General features: G+C 39.1%; 1 protein-coding gene and 1 long non-coding RNA gene across 4 annotated transcripts in view; one reads left to right on the top strand and one right to left on the bottom strand.

Annotated features, from left to right (window-relative positions):
• Window positions 1-21,963, top strand: part of CNTN4 (contactin 4) — a 1,031,287-nt gene that overhangs the window by 533,584 nt on the left and 475,740 nt on the right. The gene's annotated exons all lie outside the window — the stretch shown is intronic.
• On the bottom strand, window positions 8,095-20,373 carry LOC129634972 (uncharacterized). Its single transcript, XR_008706034.1, has 3 exons — window positions 20,238-20,373; window positions 9,893-10,044; window positions 8,095-8,547 (listed from the first exon to the last, which is right to left on the bottom strand). It is a non-coding gene; the product is annotated as an uncharacterized LOC129634972 (long non-coding RNA).

The following is a 21,963-nucleotide window of genomic DNA, read 5'->3' as shown; positions in this document are numbered from 1 at the left end:
CTGCTGTGTGTCTGTGACACCGGCAATGCAGAGGAGCACAGGCTCAATCCAAACTGCCCCCACCAACCCCCCACCTGCCACCGTGTGAAGATGCTCATGGATCAAGAGTCCGAAGATGGGGAAATCAGACTTTATCAAGTCTGAGTTGTCAGAGATGACATAACAGTGTTCACCAGTCCCTTAAAACAGTGTTTACCTCCCAACTAATCCTGTGACTTGAAAGTACAAGAAAAGTACTGTGGAAGTACTTTTGAACATTTGAACAACCTACCTGTAGGAAGAGTAATTACACTTTGTGTAATTCCTGTAGGAAGAGGAATTACACTTTGCCAGTTTTCTTCTTCCTCCCCCTCCCTATTGAACTATTTTGCATCCATCTATTCTAACCAGGCAGCTGCTCAAATTTTTGTTCATGCTTTGGTTGCCTCAGGAATTGATTTTTGTAATTCTCTTTCATGACCTTCCCTTACTGGGCTATTTTGAGGTTGCAACATACTCTGAATTCAGCAGGTGCTTCAAGCCTGGCAGCATCTTATTGCCTCTCTTCCGGCTCCCTTTAGTGATTCCCAGTATCAAACGTGATTGCTCCTTTGATTTTAATTTTTCCTTGCTGTGTCACCGAACAACCTTGTTAGTCCTATCACTGAGCCCAGTTGGCAGTGTGAGGAGGTCTGAGTGGTTCCACACTCTGTAAACTGCAGTGGTATTAGCAAGTACAATTGCACTTTCCCAACCACCCAACCCACTCCAGTGTTCTTGCCTGGAGAATCCCAGGGACAGGGGAGCCTGGTGGGCTGCCGTCTATGGGGTTGCACAGAGTCGGACACGACTGAAGCGACTTAGCAGCAGCAGCAGCAACCACCCAAACCATATTGTACAGGAAATCTTCGTGCTTATTTTGTGGGAGAAAATGCTTTAGAGAGAAAAGAGAAAAAAAAAATCAAACTAAACTCTGTCTGCCTCTCAACATTCTAATCACCAATGATTGGAATTTTCAGGAACCAATTTCCATTTTATTCTAGTTAACATTGAATTTAGGGTGTGTGTGCATGTGTGTGTATGTAGTTAATACATATATACACACACCTAAGTATTTTATTATGGTATTTGAGCTACAGTGAAACCAGCACCCTTTCCTTTATTTTGTATGTGTATCCCTTTAACTCTATAATTCAAAAATATCAAGAAACGTATGTAGCTTTAATAGACATTCAGTGAAGTTAGACACTAAAGGAAAATAAATATAAATAGCTCCCAGCAGCTAAGGCCCTACAAATCAATTCAATTAGTTGATGTATTTATTTGTACATGTACAGCCATGACATTTGTAGAAATGTTGTCCCAACATATATACATAAATGGAGAGATAAAGATACAGTTCCTTGGCTTTGTAGCTGAACAAATTTCCTCAAGCTGTTACTAATGGTAATAACTTTTCCCATTTAAAGGGCATCTTCAAATGGTACAGCAAGGTTATTTTTTATCTCCTGGGCTTTCAAAGTAATTTTTAATCTAAAAATAATATACTTAGAAATATACAACAATACATTATTAACAATAACAGCTGGTCTTTATTGAACATTTGCTGTGTATCCAGCATTATGTTAAGGGTTTCACGTACAGTGTCCCATTTTCATTTTCAGTGGATTAGTCAGTGGCAATTGCAGATGTTCTCTTTGCTAAGGAATCAGTGATGGTAATCTAGATTTGTAGTAGACTGAATTGTAGACTTATTTTGAGGATGAGTATCCATGTTAAGCACTTTATTTTACTTGGTGTATATATTTTGGATCAATATGAATTAACTTAAAAGTACCTTTAGTCACACTGTACATAAGACTAGGAAAATGTCTATCATTCGTTTCAGAGATTAAGAGGTATCCACATGTGGGGGTTATGGTTGTGGAGCTTTGGCTGAAGCCCTTCTACCCCACTCCTTGGCACTGCTACTAACTGTTGTTGCGGTTGTTTAGTCGTTAAGTCCTATCCAAGTGTTTGCCACGCCATGGACGGCAGCCCACCAGGCTCCTCTGTCCATGGGATTTGCCAGGCAAGAATACCGGAGTATTCAAGAATACTGAAGTAGGTTGTCATTTCCTTCTTCAGGTTATCTTCCTGAACCAGGGATCAAACCGTGTCTCCTGCTTTGGCAATGGGATTCTTTACCACTGAGCCACCAGGAAAGCCCCTGATACTGATTGTAGGTTCCACTTTATCCCAGTTTTACAGCTGATGAAGCCAAGACATAAAGAATGTAAATGCTTTTTCAGGATCATAGTGCTGATAGTGGTGAAGAACTAACACAAAACTAGTCTTTCTGAACCCAGGATCTCTGAGCAGTTAACCACCATGCACTCTTGCCACTTTTAGTCCTCTGGTAATCTGCTTTCCGTAAGTCCCAAATTTGTGGACTTTTATTCTGATGCTATTTTCTCCATCCTTTTGGTTACTTTAAAATAAACTCTGTTTGTAACTATGATGATGATGGTGAGTCACTAGACCAATAGTGTCAGAAGACACTCAGAAACCCCATCTAATGACTCAACAGCTTTGTTTGCAGCACTTTCTGTATTACAGCCATCTTTTGTAGCATGGTTCATAGCATTCATCAAACTTCTTTTGGTTAACAGTTTGTATCACCCGAGAATCCTTGACTCATCAGTCACAGAAAAATAATTCCTTGGAGGGAGTTACATCAGCATTATACATTATTGCATTAGAGAATGCCTTTCTCACTTCTCTAGCAGAGATCCAATTCCTGAGGGATTAAATGGAGAAAGAAGCACCAGGTGAGTTAGATGAGGTTCTCATTGCCTGAGGCCCGAGTCGTTAGTAACAGTCTAAAATATCTTCTTCAGTGAAATTTGGAGCACTTGTTTCTCAATTGCTAAAAAATTCAGAACCTTGATTAGGGGACTCTACCCATCCCTGTTTTAGTTATAGAATTCTTAGTAATAGATAGCATGTCACCCACAGATTACAAGTGTTATGTGGTAGGAATATAACAGAGACAAGAGAGAAGATTGCTGTACTGGTTACTTTCTTTATGAAGCACAAATCTGCCCTCTGAATGTGCTGTCCCACATTTTGGCTTTGGGGGAAAAGAAAGCTTAAGTAAATGGGGTTTCAGTGAGCACACGTGGGAGTATGTCCTGTTGTATTAAGGCAACCTCCTAAACTGAACGTTTAAATCCTAGGTTTAGGTGACTGAGTGAATATGAGTATGTGGAAAAATTGTTTCTTCACTTACCTGACTCTAATTTGCTGTTTAAAATGCCTTCTGGAATTCTTGAGTCCCTTTCCATGATTCTATACCTCTCACTTATCTACCCAATTATAATTGCCAGGAATTGTATTTTTCATTCACGATGGAACAAACTTTTTACTTCACATGACTAGGGAATAATATTCAGGGCTAATTAAATAGTAATTTACCTTTCCTTATATGCCAAACATTGAAGACTAATAAAATTATAAGCTCGGTGTCTTTTTTATGTGGAAAATATATGACATAAACTTCTTTGATTGAGAAGGTACTTTGTGGTTTCCTAAGATGGAAAAATCTTTAGAAATTATCGGTCTCTTGTAGTGTTATGCACGTGCCAGTTCATAGAGATTTTTCTGTGGTGCGAGAAGCAGATAATCAAATCTCTAAAGAAATGAAATCCTATGGAAAATAATTCTGGTGTTCTGCTGATTTAAGTGTCTGAATAAAATGGATTAGGTAAACAAAAAATAAACATGTAAATAGTAGAGATAGTAGTTTCTAAATATTGAATTCAGAAACTTTTGATTAAAGACTTTTTTCTTTATTTCCTGTGCTTGAAAGAAAACTAAGTTGTATATGAGAGCTCCAGTCAAATAAAAATAGCCCTTTATGGGCACATGTATTATTCCTTCTTTAACAAAGCTCTGTCTCTCATCACAAGCAGTTTAGGAAGATAGTGACGAGACATGGATATGTATCCTACCTCTTCACTTAGGAGTTGTGTGCATCATTTGAGATCAGCGACACAGTCTAGCTTGTGCCACAATAAAAAGATTTCAGTGGCACAACACTGCAAATACATGTATTTCCCTCACACGATGCCTTCCAAGGTGTTCGTCACCAAGGGGCCTCTACTATTAGTTTATTCAAGGACCTCGGCTGTTGGAGGATTCCTTTTAACACCTGTTTTAAACACCATCAACAGGAGGAAGGGAAATGTAAATAATTGAGATTACTCACATTTCTACCTGGAAGTGACACATAACTCTGTCACGTTTCATCTGCCAGTGCGCATCACGTGATCAAGGGCAGAGAAAATAGAATCCTACCATGTGCCCAGCAAGATGTTACTCATGGCAACTATGCCATGTGATTTTGTATAAATCTTGGTACATCTGAGCTCCATTGGTCTGTTTAAAAAAATGTAGAGGATTCGCCTGATTTGACCGCTGTTTCTGCGACCATCCTCTGACCTTGTATAACCTGGAAACCAGAATAAATCTTTCTTCCCCATTCATTTAGCTTTTCTTTTTTAAATTCCTTTGTGTCAGACGCTGGCTAAACTTTCCAGAAATCACAGAAAGCAGAAACAGACAAAATATTTGACCTCAGGGATCTTATATCACAAGTAACGGTGTGGTACTTCAGGAGGTAGAAAGTTCTAGTAAGAAGAATAAAGCAGGGTTGATTTTTTTCAAGGTAAACTTCTCTAATAGGAATAAACATGGAGACTCCAGAAAGAGCCTCTGATTATCAGTAGGAGAAGCCTTCTGAAAAATCGAAGAGTGAATACTGAGCCCTAAGGGTGGATGTTCCTGGGGAAATAAGAGGACCAGACAGATCCTAGAGCATCTGGAGTGCAGTAAGGACCCTGGGAGGAAGTGGGAGACTTAACCAGAAACACAGCAGGGTGTCAGGTCTTGAGAAGCCCTGTACTCATAGTAAGAAATTTGAGCTTTATTCTGAGAGAAGATGAGGGATTTAAGCAGAGGGGTGTCATGGCATGACATGACTTTCTCTGGTTTCTCTGTGGAGAAAATCCCATAGGGCAGCAATAAGGAAGCAAGGAGCATCACTGGGTACCCACTGTAGTCATCCCTGTTAGATGATGTTGGCTTAGACCAGAATGGGAGTGATAGCATTGTTTCATCAATGGATTCTGGATGCGTTTGAATACGGAGACTTCAGATTTGTTAGTGGATTGTGTGGGGGGATGTGAGATGACTATGGTAGTTATTACTATGTAGATGCTGCAGATGTAGCTATGAAACTAATAGACAACCTGCGCAGGCTAGTACAGTTCCAAGATATGAGATTGCAGACATTTAATTTTCATAGGGATTAATTCTAATCGAGGGAGACAGTGAGGAAAGTTGAAAGATTACTAGTGAGAAAATAGACAATAGTTAGTAGTAGAAAGAAAATTTGAAGATGGAACTTGAGTGACTTAAATAACTATATCAGACACGTGTCAGGCAAGCCTGGGAGAACTGAAGCCTAAGCAAAGAGAAGGCAGACATCACAAAATTAGAGAAATGGGAGGGGAGGCCTCAAGCAGATATGTGGTACAAGGATCCATAGGCTTAGCCAGTGATAGCAAGGTTATGGTCTCTGTAGTTTAAAGTTAAGGATGGGAAGAGGAAATGAAAGGAGACAAGAAAACTGGACCAATGAAATTCTTTTAGTTAGTAGGATTTGTTTTCTTTTTAATTTTAAGAATAAAGAATGTTTTACACTTAAAAAAAAGCACAAAGCTCAAGTGTGATCTCGAGTGGCCTCAGATTGCAATAGTTTGAAGAAGAGTTTTGGTTTCCAGCCAGAGACTGAGGTCCTGCCGCGGTGGTGACAGTGCCAGATCTTAGTCACTAGACTGGTGGCCAGTGACAAGGCCCTGCCCTTTGGCTTTGCAAAAAGGTTCTCCCTGTGCTGTGCTTAGTCATGTCCAATTTTCTGCAATTCCATGGACTGTAGCCTGCCAGGCTACTCTGTCCATTGGGATTCTCCAGGCAAGAATACTGGAGTGGGTTGCCATGCCTTCCTCCAGGGGATCTTCCCAACCTAGGGATTGAATCCAGGTCTCCTGCATTGCAGGCAGCTTCTTTACCACCTGAGCCACCAGGGAAGCCCGTGAGAACTGGAGTGAGTAGCCTATCCTTTTTCCAAGGGATCTTCCCGACCCAGGAATCAAACCAGGGCCTCCTGCATTGCAGTTGGATTCTTTACCATCTGAGCTATGAGGGAAGCCCTCTATCCACATATACTGTACTCTTTTCCTCCTAATAAACATTTCACTTATTTCACTACTTTTCATCTTTGTGGGCTGGTAAAGAATCTGCCTGGGTTGGGAAGATCCCCTGGAAAAAGGATAGGTGGAACAGACAAACGGGCTCTGAGAGTTGCACTTGTGGCAGTTTAAATCACTTATATGGGGCACTTCTTCCAGGTTTCCTTTGGCCAGTCATTTTGATTTTCCTGGTTCTGAGTCTCTATTTGGTCTGTCTCAGGATCCTCCCATGGTTGTGTATGCATCTCTCAGCCAAGGTGGATTCCAGCAAAGAGGACTATGGGTAGCCTTGGCATCACTCCTCATTTCGAACTCCAAGGAGTTTTCTAGTCAGGAAGGTCTCCTTATTTCTGAGAATGAGAAATATGAAGTCTCTTGTCTTTTATCTGGGAAGGTCCCAGCCTCCTCTCTCAGTTGTCCTGCCTTTTCATCTTGGAATATCAGTATTCATAGGCAGGGAACAAACTCCAGGTATTTCCCCAGGGAGTGTGAAGGGCCATCTATCTCCTGCCAGTGAATGGAGAGGGTGTTTCAGCATTGATAGGAAGCCCACAAAGGCCAGGTCACACTGGGCTCTTATGCTAGGGTAAGAAGTCAATCGGGTTTTCTTGATGGCTCAATGGTAAAGAATCTGCCTGCAGTGCAGGAGACACAAGAGACATGGGTTAGGATCCTGGGTCGGGAAGATCTCCTGGAGGAGGAAATGGCAAACCACTCCAGTTTTCTTGGCTGGGAAATCCCATGGACAGAGCCTGACAGGCAATAGTCCATGGGTCACAAAGAGTCAGACGTGACTGAGCACACAAGCATGTCACATCAAGGAATTTAGATTATTGTGATTCTGTAGCCATAAAAAGTCATTTTAAGCTTTCAAACTGAGTTTATGGCCCAATTTACCCTTTAAGTAAAAATTTACCCTTATTGTTGAAGAATGGACTTTAGCCTTGAGACCCTTTTGGAGCCTATTGTTCTGTGACCAATTTCACATTCTTTTCTTATCTTTGCACAACCAATTGCTGTACATTTTGTGTGTTTTTTAATTATTTTATTTTATGTACATTTTGTTTTTAAAGTGAAATAAATATTTGCCCCTCTAAGCCCACACCATTCAGCATTCTTAACAAATGAAATGATCCTTAGAAATAGACTAACAAATAGCTATGGGTTGCCCTTTCTTTTTAAGCTCTGCATCTTTAACAAATTGTGTTCCATTTAAATGAAAGTTTTCCTGAATATTTAACACTTACTTACCATTTTAAATGGAGGAGAGCAATACTCCACATCTTTTCCTCTGCCTCACCTATGTTAATAGATTGATGAAAAGTGATGACCTCAGAGACTCTTCAGATCTCCAGACCAGGGAGTTTTATAGCTGTGTCCTCTGCTTTGTTCAGGGCTGCTGGCTGTTACTTATTGTGCTTCAGTTTTTTCAGCCCTCCGCAAGCTCCCTTAGTAAGCTTTGATCAGTGATTTTAAGCTCCTCTCTGACTGCATGCTGCCTCTCTTGCCAAGTAAAGTATGTGGACTTTGTTGAGTAAATTATATATCCTTCTAAGGACTGGCATTCATCTAAGGACTTGGTATTTGGCTCAACCTATTGCTTTTTTGCTAAAAACTGACATGTGAGTGAGGAATAGAGTACAAGTTGTTTACATATTTCTTGTAGAGGAGTGTCCACTGAAGTTGATTATGGACATATGTACAATCCAGCAGTGATGATTCTAGGTTTCTGCTTGAGAGGAACATGAGCATGTACATAAGAACACAGGTAGCCAGTGTTCATCATAGTGCTGTTTTAATAGTAAAGAAACAGAAGCATCCTAACTGTCCATCAGAAAAGGAATGAATAAATAATTTCTTAATTCACATAGCAGAATACTACATAATAAATAACTATATTAGAACTGCTTATATTAATGGGAATACCTGCAAAAATGTAACATTGGGTGAAAATAGAAAATTTCAAAATAATATAGAAATACAGTGCTGTTTAGAAATATAAAATTATATTGTTGTCGTCGTTCAGTCACTCGATTCCATCCAACTCTTTGAGACCCATGGACTGCAGCATGCCAGGCTTCACTGTCCTTCACCATCTTCTGGAGCTTGCTCAAACTCATGTCCGTTGAGTCAGTGATGCCATTCAACCATCTTGTCCTCTGTTGTCCCCTTTTCTTCCTGCCTTCAATCTTTCCCAGCAACAGGGTCTTTTCCAGTGAGTCAGCTCTTCTCATCAGGTGGCTGAACCACTGGAGCTTCAGCTTTAGCATCAGCCCTTCCAACAAATATTCAGGGTTGATTTTCTTTAGGATTGACTGGTTTGATCTCCTTGTAGTCCAAGGGACTCTCAAGAGTCTCCAATACCACAGTTCAAAAGCATGAATTTATATGTGTGTATGTACGTAATTTTATATGTGTGTATATACATAAATTTATACACATACCAATACATGACTAATAGAAGTATAAAAACATACATGGTAATGATTCATACACATCTCAGAAAACTTCTGGGAATAAAAGCAGGTAGGGGAGATAGTGAAGGCCTTAGCTGAACCTGTCATTTTTAAATGCCATGTTAAAAAAGAGGTGGATATATTTTAAACTAATCTGTAAATGTTCAGTTCAGTTCAGTCGCTCAGTGTGTCCGACTCATTGCGACCCCATGAACTGCAGTATGCCAGGCCTCCCTGTCCATCACCAACTCCTGGAGTTCACCCAAACCCATGTCCATTGAGTCGGTGATGCCATCCAACTATCTCATCCTCTGTCAGTCCCTTCTCCTCCTGCCCTCAATCTTTCCCAGCATCAGAGTCTTTTCAAATGAGTCAGCTCTTCGCATGAGGTGGCCAAAGTATTGGAGTTTCAGCTTTAACATCAGTCCTTCCAGTGAACACCCAGGACTGATCTCCTTTAGGATGGACTGGTTGGATCTCCTTGCAATTCAAGGGACTCTCAAGAGTCTTCTCCAACACCACAGTTCAAAAACATCAACTCTTTGGTGCTCAGCTTTCTTTATAATCCAACTCTCACATCCATACATGACTACTGGAAAAACCATAGCCTTGACTAGATGGACCTTTGTTGGCAAAGTAATATCTCTGCTTTTTAATATGCTGTCTAGGTTGGTCATAACTTTCCTTCCAAGGAGTGCTGCTACTGCTGCTAAGTCGCTTCAGTCATGTCCGACTTTGTGCGACCCCATAGATGGCAGCCCACCAGGCTCCCCTGTCCCTGGGATTCTCCAGGCAAGAACACTGGAGTGGGTTGCCATTTCCTTCTCCTTCCAAGGAGTAAGTGTCTTTTAATTTCATGGCTGCAATCACCATCTGCAGTGATTTTGGAGCCCCAGAAATAAAGTCAGCCACTGTTTCCACTGTTTCCCGTTCTAACCAAGGGTTTGAAATAACTTGACTGTAGCGAAATGGTAGGTGTTGTTTCAACTATTTAATAGCCACGTGAGATGATGATGCAGTTTTGATGTCAACATCAGGTGAGCATTTGTGCTGTGAGCTGGAGAAATTTCAGGCAGAGAAAAGGAGTTGAAGCATTTGCCCTAGCCCACCACATAAACCATCTGATTTGAGCCTGATTAGTAATAGACTTTTTAAAAGACTCACTTGTTTAAGTGCAATGAATGGCAAGGAAGTAGTGGCTGGAACTCTCTGATTCCCTGTGGTTCCACATTTGGGAAAATCTCTCTAGACATGGGAGTGCCTGGGGACACTGACATCCTATAAGCAGTCTGGTCTTCCTTCCCTTTCATCATCTTCTGAGGTAAAATAATCAACAAGACAGGTTTAAGAAACCCTCTAGTACTTTAGACGGGTCATATTGAGCCATTCTATGGAAATCCTGATCTTTCTACTAGGCTTTCTTGGAAAATAAATATGTATGCTTCATGCGCTGACAGGTTAATACAGAATTCAGAACAATGAAACAGCTATTTGTGTTTATAAAGTAGAGATAGTTCTCAAGAGCAGTAAGTTCAGTCAGATAACTCTCTTAACTTAACTTTAAATAAGTTAATTAAAAATTAAGGATTACCAGACTCGTGGTTGCTAAGGGGTTAGGGGGAAGAGATGGACTGGGAATTTGGAGTAGGTAGATGCAACTATTCCATTTAGAATGGATAAACAACAAGATCCTACTGTACAGCACAGGGAGCTATATCTAATCTCCTGTGATAAAACATAATGGGAAAGAATTTAAAAAAAGAATGTATATGTGTGTATGACTGAGTCAGTTTGCTGTATGGCACAGATTGGCACAACATTATAAATCAACTGTACTTCAATACAGGAAAGAGGATGTGGAAAAAAATTAAAGATTGCAAATGAGTTTCTTTACAGTGTACTTTCTAAAGAAAGTAAATCTTTGGGGCTTGAAAAATTAAATGCTAAACATATTTCTTATATGCATATTTCTATATTATATACACGTATGCATAAGTGCCAAGTTGCATCAGTTGTGTCCAACTCTTTGTGACCCTATGGACTCAGCCCTCCAGGCTCCTCTGTCCATGGGATTCTCCAAGCAAGAATACTGGAGTGGGTTGTCATTTCCTCCTCCAGGGGATCTTCTTGACCCAGGGATCAAACCTGCATCTTCAGCATTGGCACACGGATTCTTTACTACTGCACCACCTGGGAAGCCCCATATTATATAGTAGATTTATACTGAAATACTATATTTTCCCTTTTAAAACCTCTTCTATGTTTTCAATTTTTAAATGCATTCTCTCCCTTACTAGAAATAAAATGATATTTCTAGATTTTCATAGCCTTTCATTTAGCATCATTTTGTTTCATTAAACAAATGTCAGCACTGGTTTCATATACCCCAAATTTATTTTCTTCACCTTAATTTTGAACATGTTCACCCAAACAAAAATATGTGCTTATCTTTGTCTTTTTTTATTTATAATTGATTTCTCTATCCCTAGACCTGCCCAGTGCCTGGCACATGTTAGATACTGAAGTGTCTAATTGACTGGGTAAAGCAACATCCACAGTATTAATATAAGTAAATATAGAAGACCGTGTCTTACAGGTTACACTTGCTATCTTGTGTGCCACTCCTGTTCTATGTTTTCTCTATAGTCCTTACTAATATGTCTACGCCTTTACTTGTTGGCTTTTGTCTGTCTTTCTCCATATAAACATTCTATGTACACACTCCGAGAAGATGGGGATTTTACTGTCCTGACTGCTGTACTCTTTATGTGTGTCACATAACAAATGTATTACAAGTTGTTTATCAAGGAATAAATACTGGTTTGCAATAAGTCTAAAGTAGACTGTTAAAGGAAATGCAAAGAATAGAAGTCCTCCTTTAATTTTCTTCTTCCAGGATTTTAATATGGAGTTAAGCTTTTTGAGCATTTCTTATAAGAAAATTATGGATTCACTTCATCTCTTCTTGTCAAGGATGCCATTTCCAAATGTAGAAGTGCATGATTTTGCTTCTTCCAGACCTTTAGGAAATTGACTGCCTTTTGCATAATAACCTAGGGTCTAGCCCAGTTTTCTCGCTTCTACTCTTGTGATTGTAATCTTCTGTTACTAAAGAAAAACACCTACAATGTTAAAGAGCATCTCTGATACCTTAGCCCTTATTTGCATAATGAGATAATTTTATTTCTTGGGTTGCCATCCTAAAGGCACTTTTTTCTAAGTCTTCAGAAACCTGTGACTATTTTTAAATTACTGTTGCTATACATGATAAAGTTTAAGACTGTGGCCTTCAGAGATGATTCAGTTAATCCATTCTAACATCTTTTTTCAGCATCACAGCTTTGTATGCGTGTGTGTTTGCTCTCCGCACCTTTTTTTGCAACTGTTTCCACTGAGTCATGTTTCAGTACTTGCAGAAACTCATGACAACTTGTCATCTAGTAAAACCTTCTACTTTGTGCATTTTGTTATTATGGGGGTCGACCGATGTGCTATAAATGTACAAAATCTTGATGTAATACAAACTTTAGGTGGAAAAGAAAACACAAAAGATATTTTTATTAGTTTGTTTTTCTAAGAAATTTAATGGTATAAGACTAATATCAGAGCATTTAAAAATCATAAACATGCAGCCAAGTGGAAGAACAACTGTTATGAACATTGTAGAGTGTTTTATCTGAGAATATGCTTGTGTTTTCCATTGGCAAAAAGAAATTGACACTGTGTTCCGTTAATAACTTGGGGAAAATACATTTTCAAGTATATGATGCAGGAAGTCATTTGACCTGCAATGGGTGGTTAAATTTGTTTTGATTGTGTAAACATAACTGAATAATGTTTTTTCTCCAAATAGAGTTGTTCTCACCAAAATTGTTTATCTCTAACATTCTTTATATGTATTATCTCATTTATTCCATGTGATAATCTTTTTAGATATTGTTGTTATCCCTTTTTTACAGATCTTGTCAGCAAAGGTTAGAAATGTGAAGATGGGTCACATTGATGGAATGTGATAGGTCATATGCTTAACCTAATTTTAAAATACTCATTAAACAATCATATTTGATATGCTCTGTGTGCAGCTTTGCAGCTCATGCAGGAGGGGTTTAGAAGCAAAAGTCCTCCCAGCACCTAAGAGAAAGAATGGAACTTGTTAAAAATATGTCTATTGTAGATAAGACCCTTTCAAGAATGGGGATAGCTGTGAGACAGAGGTGAATACAGGTAAAAGAGAGCAGCAGCCCATGAGCTTGGCAACATCTCCCCAGCTTCATCTCCAAGAGCTCAGGGAACAGCCAGGTATCTGGATTGTTGGCTTTTTCAGGAAAATGGTGCTCCTCTGAGAGGCATGGATGGACCTGACCCTGCCCAGGTCCAGTAGTGAGAAGACCCTACAAGCGCAATAGGAGATCCAAGTTTGGAGAGAACCATGGTACATTGTTTTTTCCTGTGCCCCTTCAATCATCACTATTCCTGATTCAGTATGTATTGATGTGAATATAATGTTATGAATGGAAAGATAACTAGCAAGGTAACTAGTTGTGAGGCCTAGGGGACTGTTCTGAGTCTGATTTTCCCATCTGCAGGATGGGTGGTACTCTCCAGGTGGGACAGCTGTTCATGAATCCACTCTGTGAGTCCAAATAGGAAGATGACTTAGATACTTGCACAGTGTCTCAGTCTCATCTTTCCTGGGCCACCTGGTGCCCACCTGGCTTGGACTTCATTTTTAACACCCAGTGAATGGATGGAATATAGAACAAAAAGGATCCTAGGAATGTTAAATTGACTTTTATTTTTAAATGGAAAGAAGGTTCTCATGAAAGAAAGAATCTAGAGGCAGAAAGGAAGGGCAAATGGGGACGGGACAGAGGATGGAGCTGGGAGAACACATTTTTAAAGAAGCATCTTAAACACTTAGAAAATACATTTAGAAGGGAGACTGGCTATGATGCTTGGCTCTCTGTAGTGTAACAGACTGCCCCTGTGGCATCACTTATACAGATGACTCTAAAATTTTTAATAATATTTCTAAAGTCAGGTAAGCTTTGCTTTTAAGTGCACCAAACCTATAGTGATGTGTACTACTAGGTGGTCTGGCTTTATTCTGGATGCATAGGGACTGGAATATTCTAAAGCTGTGTCCACAAATATTCTATTACGTATGCCTTGATAATAACATATTAATGGCTGGAAACACTGTAATATTTTCCACTGGAAGTCTACTGTTAAACTTAATATAACCAAAGCATATGTATGCTTTTTAAATTGGAGCACAAGCAGGTGCTTTTGCAGCAGTTTTGAAGTCAAGATATGACATATATTAATACTAGTTTCACACAGTAGAGAACGCTATTAATGCTAAGGGAATATAGTTAGAAAGATGTGGCTTTCAGCCAGGGAAAGTGATGTAGATAAAAGATATTTTTTGGGTTATTTTAATTGGGGAATTCATGTGACAAATTGCATTTCTTCTCTTAATTCTTTAAAGAAATCATGTACTTTATGATATCTGTATTACAGGCGGAAGCAGAGTAATATCTCAAGATACAGGTATTTAATTTAGTCACATTCAGCTATGCAAACTTAAAATTAAAGGAAATATGGAAGAAATAACTATTTAAATAGCATGAGCAGTTTCTCACGCTGTTTGACCCAAAGGGTACTAACCTGAGTGACCTTGAGATGGGAGAAGTGAATCTGCTTGTGACTCTGTAGATCCTATTTCATTTCATGAGTGACAACAGGAAGCATCTTAGAGTGCTGTCCATGAGCATATATTTACAGATACAGAAAGATTGAGAGCATGAGAAGAAGGCAGGCAACAGAGGATGAGATGGTTGGATGGCATCATTGACTCAATGGACATGAGTTTGAGCAAACTCTGGGAAAATAGTGAAGAATCGGGAAGCCTGGTATGCTACAGTCCATGGGGTCACAGAGTTGTACAAGACTTAGAGACTGAACAACAACAGAAGTGTATGTTGCATGTTATAACAGAAGCCAGAACCTGAAAATTGCTAGTGCAATGGCATATTGTTTTGTTTTTCTCCCCTGTTAATTTGCTCTATCATTCTGAGAACCACCACTTAGTTGCTCCTAAGATTGCTGCCATAGTTTGAAACTCTGATGGAGAAGTCAAGTCCAGTGGAAACAGTTCTGTTCTCATATATTTTGTCAGTGATGGTTCCTTTCCCCCGACACTGTCCCAGCCTGTTTCTCTTCATTTCTTGGCCAAAATTGAATCACACACCCAAACCTGGCAAGAAAAACAGTACCATGATGATTCATGAGATCAGCCATAATTCAACCACAGGCCGGGGAATGGGCCTTATTCACCGATGCCTAGGGCCGGGCCAATCATAGGAAGGTATTAGATTCTATTAGACAAGAGGAAAGGGAGTAAACAGCGGTCAGGTAGGCAGATAGGTTATACAATGTATTTATTCACTACTGTGGTGTAAAGCACTGGTGTCTAGTTTGCATTTTTACATTCACAGTACTTTATAAGTGACCTACCCAAGAACCCACTCCAGTATTCTTGCCTGGGAAATCCCATGGACAGAAGAGCCAGGCAGGCTACAGTCTATGGGGTCACAAAAGAGTTGGACACAACTAAATAACAACAAAAATACCTAAGAATATGTATAGCATACTTCAGGGCAATAAAGAGGCATTTTGTGGGGATAATTGTGACTCAGACTTTTGCCTTAAGGTTGATGTTAATCTCACACATAAGGTGAGATTCAGTTTTAATATCAAGATTTGCTTAAGTTTCCCATTTATCCTTCCTGAGTATGTCAAAAGTGTTCTCCTTAAAGATAAATACAGAACCAAGTTTGCTGTTAAAAAGAAAAAAAGTTGGGCTATCAGCTTAGGTGTTTGTTTTTCTTTTTGGAAAGAAAACCAGTGTAGAGTCACTCTGTACTGAATAAACCTCATCAAATCTATCCAGACATCTCGCTGTTCAACAACAAGAAGGAAAAAAATACTACTCCATCTATGTGCTTGCCACTATTCTAAGTATTGTGGGTAGAACATAGAATGAGACGGTTAAGTTTCCTGTTCTTATAGAGATTACGTTCAATTGAGGAAATAAAAAACAAGCCAACATGTTATCTAGAAAAAAACAAAAATAGTAAAAAGTAAAATACTGAAAAGTACTCTGAAAACAAATAAATAGGTGGCTATTTTAGGGTGTCAGGGAAGTTCTCTCTGAGGAAGTAACACTTAACCTGAAATCTTATTGACAAGAAAATGAAAGTAAGGAGCCTGTGTGTGAAACTCTGAGGACCTGCTGGCTAAATATTAGGAATAGCTCGTGCCGAGACCTTGGGGTGAGAATGCAGGGAGCAAAGGGAGAGAAATGAGGTCAGAGAGGTCCACAGGGCCTAGATCATGAGGGATTGTGTAATCAAATGTAAAAGGATAGATGTTTATTCCAGGCACATTAGGAAGCCATTGCAAAAGTCCATGTTGAGAAGTGACAAGATCGTATACTGGATGGTATGGCAGAGTATCATAGGGAGGCAAAGTACAGTTAGAGGATTAAGAGGTACAGGCTATTATATATAAAGTAAGCTAAAGGATATATTGTACAACACAGGTAATATAGCCAATATTTTATAATAATTGTAAATGGACTAGTACCGTTAATTGTGAATCACTATAGTGTTCACCTGTAACTTATATAATACTGTACATCAACTATACTTGAACTTTTTGTAATGTTCAGTTGTTGCCCAGGTGATAGATGACAGATGACAGTGGATAAGACCAAGGTAGTAGCAGTGAAATATGCAAAATATGTATAGGTTTCTGGTGTCATGGGAAGTAGGGAAATGAGGGAAAGGATAATTCTCCAGATGTTTGGCTTAAGCTACAGAGTGGAGAGAGGAACTGTTTTCTACTGAGATGGGTAGGAAGTGGAGTCCAGGAAAGACGATGGTTAGAATCCAACGTTCTCTTTTGGGCCTATTAAGTCAGAGGTGCCTGTTGAAATTCCCGGTAGAGATACCAAGGAAGCAGTTGGGTATAATAGCCTGGAGTTCCAGGAAGAAACTAGGTCTGGAGATAGAGATTTGAGAGTCATCTGCATATAGTAAAGCACAGAAGTGCCCACACAGTTATTTTAATTAATTCCACAGTGCATTCCAAACTATAATTTGGACGACTAAAAATTGACGGATACTTATTTATTGAAACACTTGTCTTGAAAATTTGTTGACAGCACGATTTCTGAGAAATTAATTGATTGCTCATGACAAGCAGTGATGGCTTTTTCATCAAACTTTCCCAAAAACACAAAGGAAGTTTTATTGTATCAGCTTTCCCTTGCTTTGAAAATATTTTTTTGTTCATCACTGGAGTTAGCAATAAAATTCTCTGCTTTTGCTTCATAAATCAAACAAGGACACAATTGTTAAATAGTCTATATCGTATTAATTAAGCTCTGAAACAAGGCAAGCATTACAGCCATTTATAACAGGGTATTGCATAAGTTGCTAATCAATGAGAAAAGCAACTAATTAACAAGCCACTAGTCAGCGTTTTGAGCAGAAATTGGTGACTTTCAGCTTAATTAAACCTTGCAGGTGTCAGTGATGATATGAAAGAATCTGTAATCTGTTTGTGTCTAAATTCCACCAGATCATTTTCACATCTGTACATCTTTAAGTCCTCTATCTATTTTGAAGGAGGTAAAGGGATTTATGTCTTAAGTCACTTTGCATTTTTAAAAGCCCCTTTTAAAACTAAATTGTTGAGGTTTCTCTTGGATTAAGACAGCAGAATGAAGTTCCTGAACGATTTCACCCCAAACATAATATACTTAGAATTTGACTAAATTCCACTTACAAAAAATAATTTTTTAAAAATCTGCTGAAAAAAATAAGTGAATCTGTAAAGTACCCTTTTTGAAGCATGCTTTACATACCATTAAATGCACTTTTTTAAGTGTAAATTTTATTTGTTAGTAAATGTACAGGGTGGTGCAATCATCACCAAAGTACGTTTAGAATAAATGAAATTTTAAACTTTGGACAAGCCATAGTGTGTTGAGTTTAGCTTGCAGGGAAAGCTGGGACACGCCTAATCTTTAGGACTGACTTATAAAAGGATTAGAATACCTTTTTTTCTAGTCTTAAAATATTTCCATAAGTTGGCTAAAACTAACATTGGAAACAGGATTGTAGACAGAATGCATCAAGGATTGAGGTTAATTATTCCTTACATAATATTTAAGTAACACAGGTCTTCTGTGATTAAATTTTTTGGCAAAAATTAAAAATCTTAGTTTTTCATGATGCCCTTATTTCTTTTTATGCATCATTCTGTCATAGTTAATCCCAGTAATGCAAATGTTCTTTCATAATGATAATGTTCTTCTTTCTTCTCAGTTATAATCTCTCTGCTTAGATGATGTCATTTTCAAAGATCTGCTTAGGAAACGTACAAACATCTATAATAGGAATTTAGATAAGCATGCATATCAAAAATGTGTCATATAAGACATTTACATGAAATTATTTGAAATTTTCAAGATATAGGTTGTGGTTTGCCAAATAATAGTAGCAAAGAAAAACCATGTTCCCAGCCATCACTTTCTGTGCTTCAGGAACCTTTTAAGCTATAGATAGGTTTTTCTTCACCTAATATTTACAACAGCCTATGGAATAGGCATTCATATTGGCCCCATTCCACAAACTAGGAAACTAAGGCACAGAGAAATTAAATCATTTGCTCATTTCCTACTGGAAATTTCTGTTATCACCATTGCTCATATAATATGGTTTCAATGGTTTGACATCAGTAAGATCTAACAAGTTTTCATCTGATAGTCCCAATCTGATAATAATTATCAGAGTTTGCTCTGAAACAGTTCTTTTAAAATTGGGAGATATTTTCAGACACTTTGGCCACCTAGTGCTGTATAAAGAATAGTAAACTTGAAATCTGTAAATGTGAGTTAGAAATGATAATTCCTCTAACATAATTGTGTGAACTTGGGAAATTATTTAGGTTCTTTGAACGTGTTGTCAGTAATACAGAGGTGTTCCCTGGCTGTCCTGGTGCCTCTCTTTTAGGTCTTCACGATAGCAAGATGGTAGCCCCATCACATTGCCTGGAGTGTCTATCCAGTTCACTGTCTTTCTGTAAAAATAGCGACCTTAATGATAGGGACCACATCTCTTTATCTTTGTATCATCAGTAGCACTGAGCATATTTTCTGTCACCTCAGAAGTGCATATTCAATATGTGTAAAGGTAAAGTATAAAGAAAGAAATAATATTATATTTCCCCCAAAGAGCTGTCATCAAGATCAAATGTGGTAATATAAGTGACATGCTATTCTTGGGCTCTTGCTCCCAGCTGGTGTTGACTAAAAAATACCAATATGGGGCTTCCCCTAGTAGCAGTATAGATTGATTCGTAGGCACAGATGCAACATAGGAACCACACGGGGTGCAAATATTTTTCAAACAAATAGCTTGAGAAATAAAGAGAGAACATTCCACTCTGCACCTAGGGGAAAACATGTGCGGCATCTATGTCTACTTTAATTTTCTGTTTTTGTTCTCTCTTAAAGTCTTTCAAATTGTTTATCAGACACCAAGTGTGGTCATTGGGTCACAGTTGTAAAGTGACTGACATGGGAAGAACCATTTGGTTTAGTAATGAGAAAGGGCAAGTCCCATTGAATCTAGTTCTAAGGATCACACAGCTCATTTCATGACTATTTTTATATCCTTACAGAGAAGGCTTTTTATGTGCTGATGAAGAATATGAGGGAACAAGCACTTTTTCCTTAAAATGTTTTTTGTATTGATCAGACATGTTAATAACATAACATAGACAGTCTACCAGGGCTGTGACTGCTTACAGCTTTTCTGGCCACAAGACAATACAGAGCATATGTTATACTTTCATTTTCTCAGAAGTACTCAGAGCTGATGGCGTTAACCCTTTCAATTTTATAATCTCTTGTTCTTTGATAGAAAATATGCTCCTGTTTCTGTACTTGGTGTGTTTTTTTTTCCCCCTCTAGTATAAATGAGTATCTGCCCCCACCCACTCCCCTCTAGCTTAAGAGCATCACTTCACTCCAAATGTGTACTCAGGCGTGACCTGGTATTTTATTGTGGTAAAAGTCATATAATATAAAGCATATCATTTTAACCATACTTTACTGTATAGTTCAGTGGCACCAAGTACATTTACGTTGCTATGCAATTCTCACCATCATCTGTCTTTCATATTTTTCACCTTTCTAAATCAAAACACTGTCCCCATTAAATACTAACTCCCATTGCCCCTCCCTTCTCCCCACAGCCCCTAGCATCCACCAGTGTATTTTTGACTCTATGAATTTGACTATTCTGGATGGAGGAGCCTGGTGGGCTGCAGTCCATGGGGTCGCTAAGAGTAGGACACAACTGAGTGACTTCCCTTCCACTTTTCACTTTCATGCATTGGAGAAGAAAATGGCAACCCATTCCAATGTTCTTACCTGGAGAATCCCAGGGATGGGGGAGCCTGGTGGGCTGCTGTCTCTGGGATCACACAGAGTCGGACACCACTGAAGTGACTTAGCAGCAGCAGCAGCAGCAGATACATCATGTAAGTGGAATCAAACAGTATTTGTCTATACCTAATGTATTTGGAATGCATTTTTAAAGTTAACTTGATATATGTCCTAAAAAGATATTTGCAACCCCCCACTCCTTGAGCTGTACAGTAGGTTCTCATTGGTTGTCTGTTTTATGCATAGTAGAACCCAATCAGTGCTTCCCAGGTGGTGCAGTGGTAAAGAACACTCCTACAGTGCAGGAGACACAAAGGATGCAGGTTTGATCCCTGGATCAAGAAGATCCTCTAGAGTAGGATATGGCATCCCATTCTTACCTTAAAAACTCTATGGACAGAGGAGCCTGGTGGGCTGCAGTCCATGGAGTAATGAAGAGCAGGACACGACTGAGCACACATGCCCCCCACCAAAAAAATACAGAACCCGATCAAAAAATGGTCAGAAGTCCTAAATAAACATTTTTCCAAAGAAGACATACAGATGGCCAGTAAGCACACAAAAAGATGCTCAACATCACTGATCACTGCTGCTGCTGCTGCTAAGTCACTTCAGTCGTGTCTGACTCTGTGTGACCCCTTAGATGGCAGCCCACCAGGCTCCCCCGTCCCTGGGATTCTCCAGGCAAGAACACTGGAGTGGGTGGAGTGGGGTGCCATTGCCTTCTCCATCACTGATCACTAGAGAAACGCAAATCAAATCTACAATGAGATACCACCTCATACTGGTCAGAATGGCCATCATCAAAAAATCTACAAACAATAAATGCTGAAGAGGATGTGGAGAAAAGGGAGCACTCTTACACTATTTGTAGGAATGTAAACTGATTCAACCACTATGAAGAACAATATGGAGGTTCCTTGAAAAACTAAAAATAGAACTACCGTATGACCCAGAAATCCCACTCCTGGGCATATACTTGGAGAAAAGCATAATTTAAAAAAGAAAATTTATATATATATATATATGTATATGTATATGCACCCCAGTGTTCACTGCAACACTATTTACAGTAGCCAGGACATGGAAGCAATGATTTATCATCCCCAATCTTTGGAGAGCTTTGAGAATTGTCAGTTAGCTGGCCATTCATATGGTTGTACTGCTGCTGCTGCTGCTAAGTCGCTTATCATGTCCGACTCTGTGCAACCCCATAGACTGCAGCCCACCGGGCTCCCCATCCCTGGGATTCTCCAGGCAAGAACACTGGAGTGGGTTGCCATTTCCTTCTCCAATGCATGAAAGTGAAAAGTGAAAGTGAAGTCGCTCAGTCGTGTCCGACTCCTAGCGACCCCATGGACTGCAGCCTACCAGGCCCCTCCGTCCATGGGATTTTCCAGGCAAGAGTACTGGAGTGGGGTGCCATTGCCTAAGACTGAGTAATTGAAAGCAGTGCAAGACTGTACTATATAAAATCATATTTACTTTTTGCTTAATGCAGCTCTATCTGAGCTAATCTAGTGATGCAGAAAGTGGTTTTGATTTTAAGACATGTATTAATTTATCAAGAGTACATGAAAATCTAAGTTATAGGACTTATGGGATAAACTAATGACCCTATACCTTTATTTACATAAAAGACTCAGTGAATGTCACTACAAGTTGGATTTAATACTTTTAATTGCTTGGATTTAAGTGGAAAATCTGTTTA

The sequence above is a fragment of the Bubalus kerabau genome, chromosome 20, assembly GCF_029407905.1.
Source record: "Bubalus kerabau isolate K-KA32 ecotype Philippines breed swamp buffalo chromosome 20, PCC_UOA_SB_1v2, whole genome shotgun sequence".
In the NCBI taxonomy this organism is placed as follows: Eukaryota; Metazoa; Chordata; class Mammalia; order Artiodactyla; family Bovidae; genus Bubalus; species Bubalus kerabau.
Note: the sequence above shows the minus strand (reverse complement) of the source record. Positions and strands in the feature narration are given on the sequence as shown.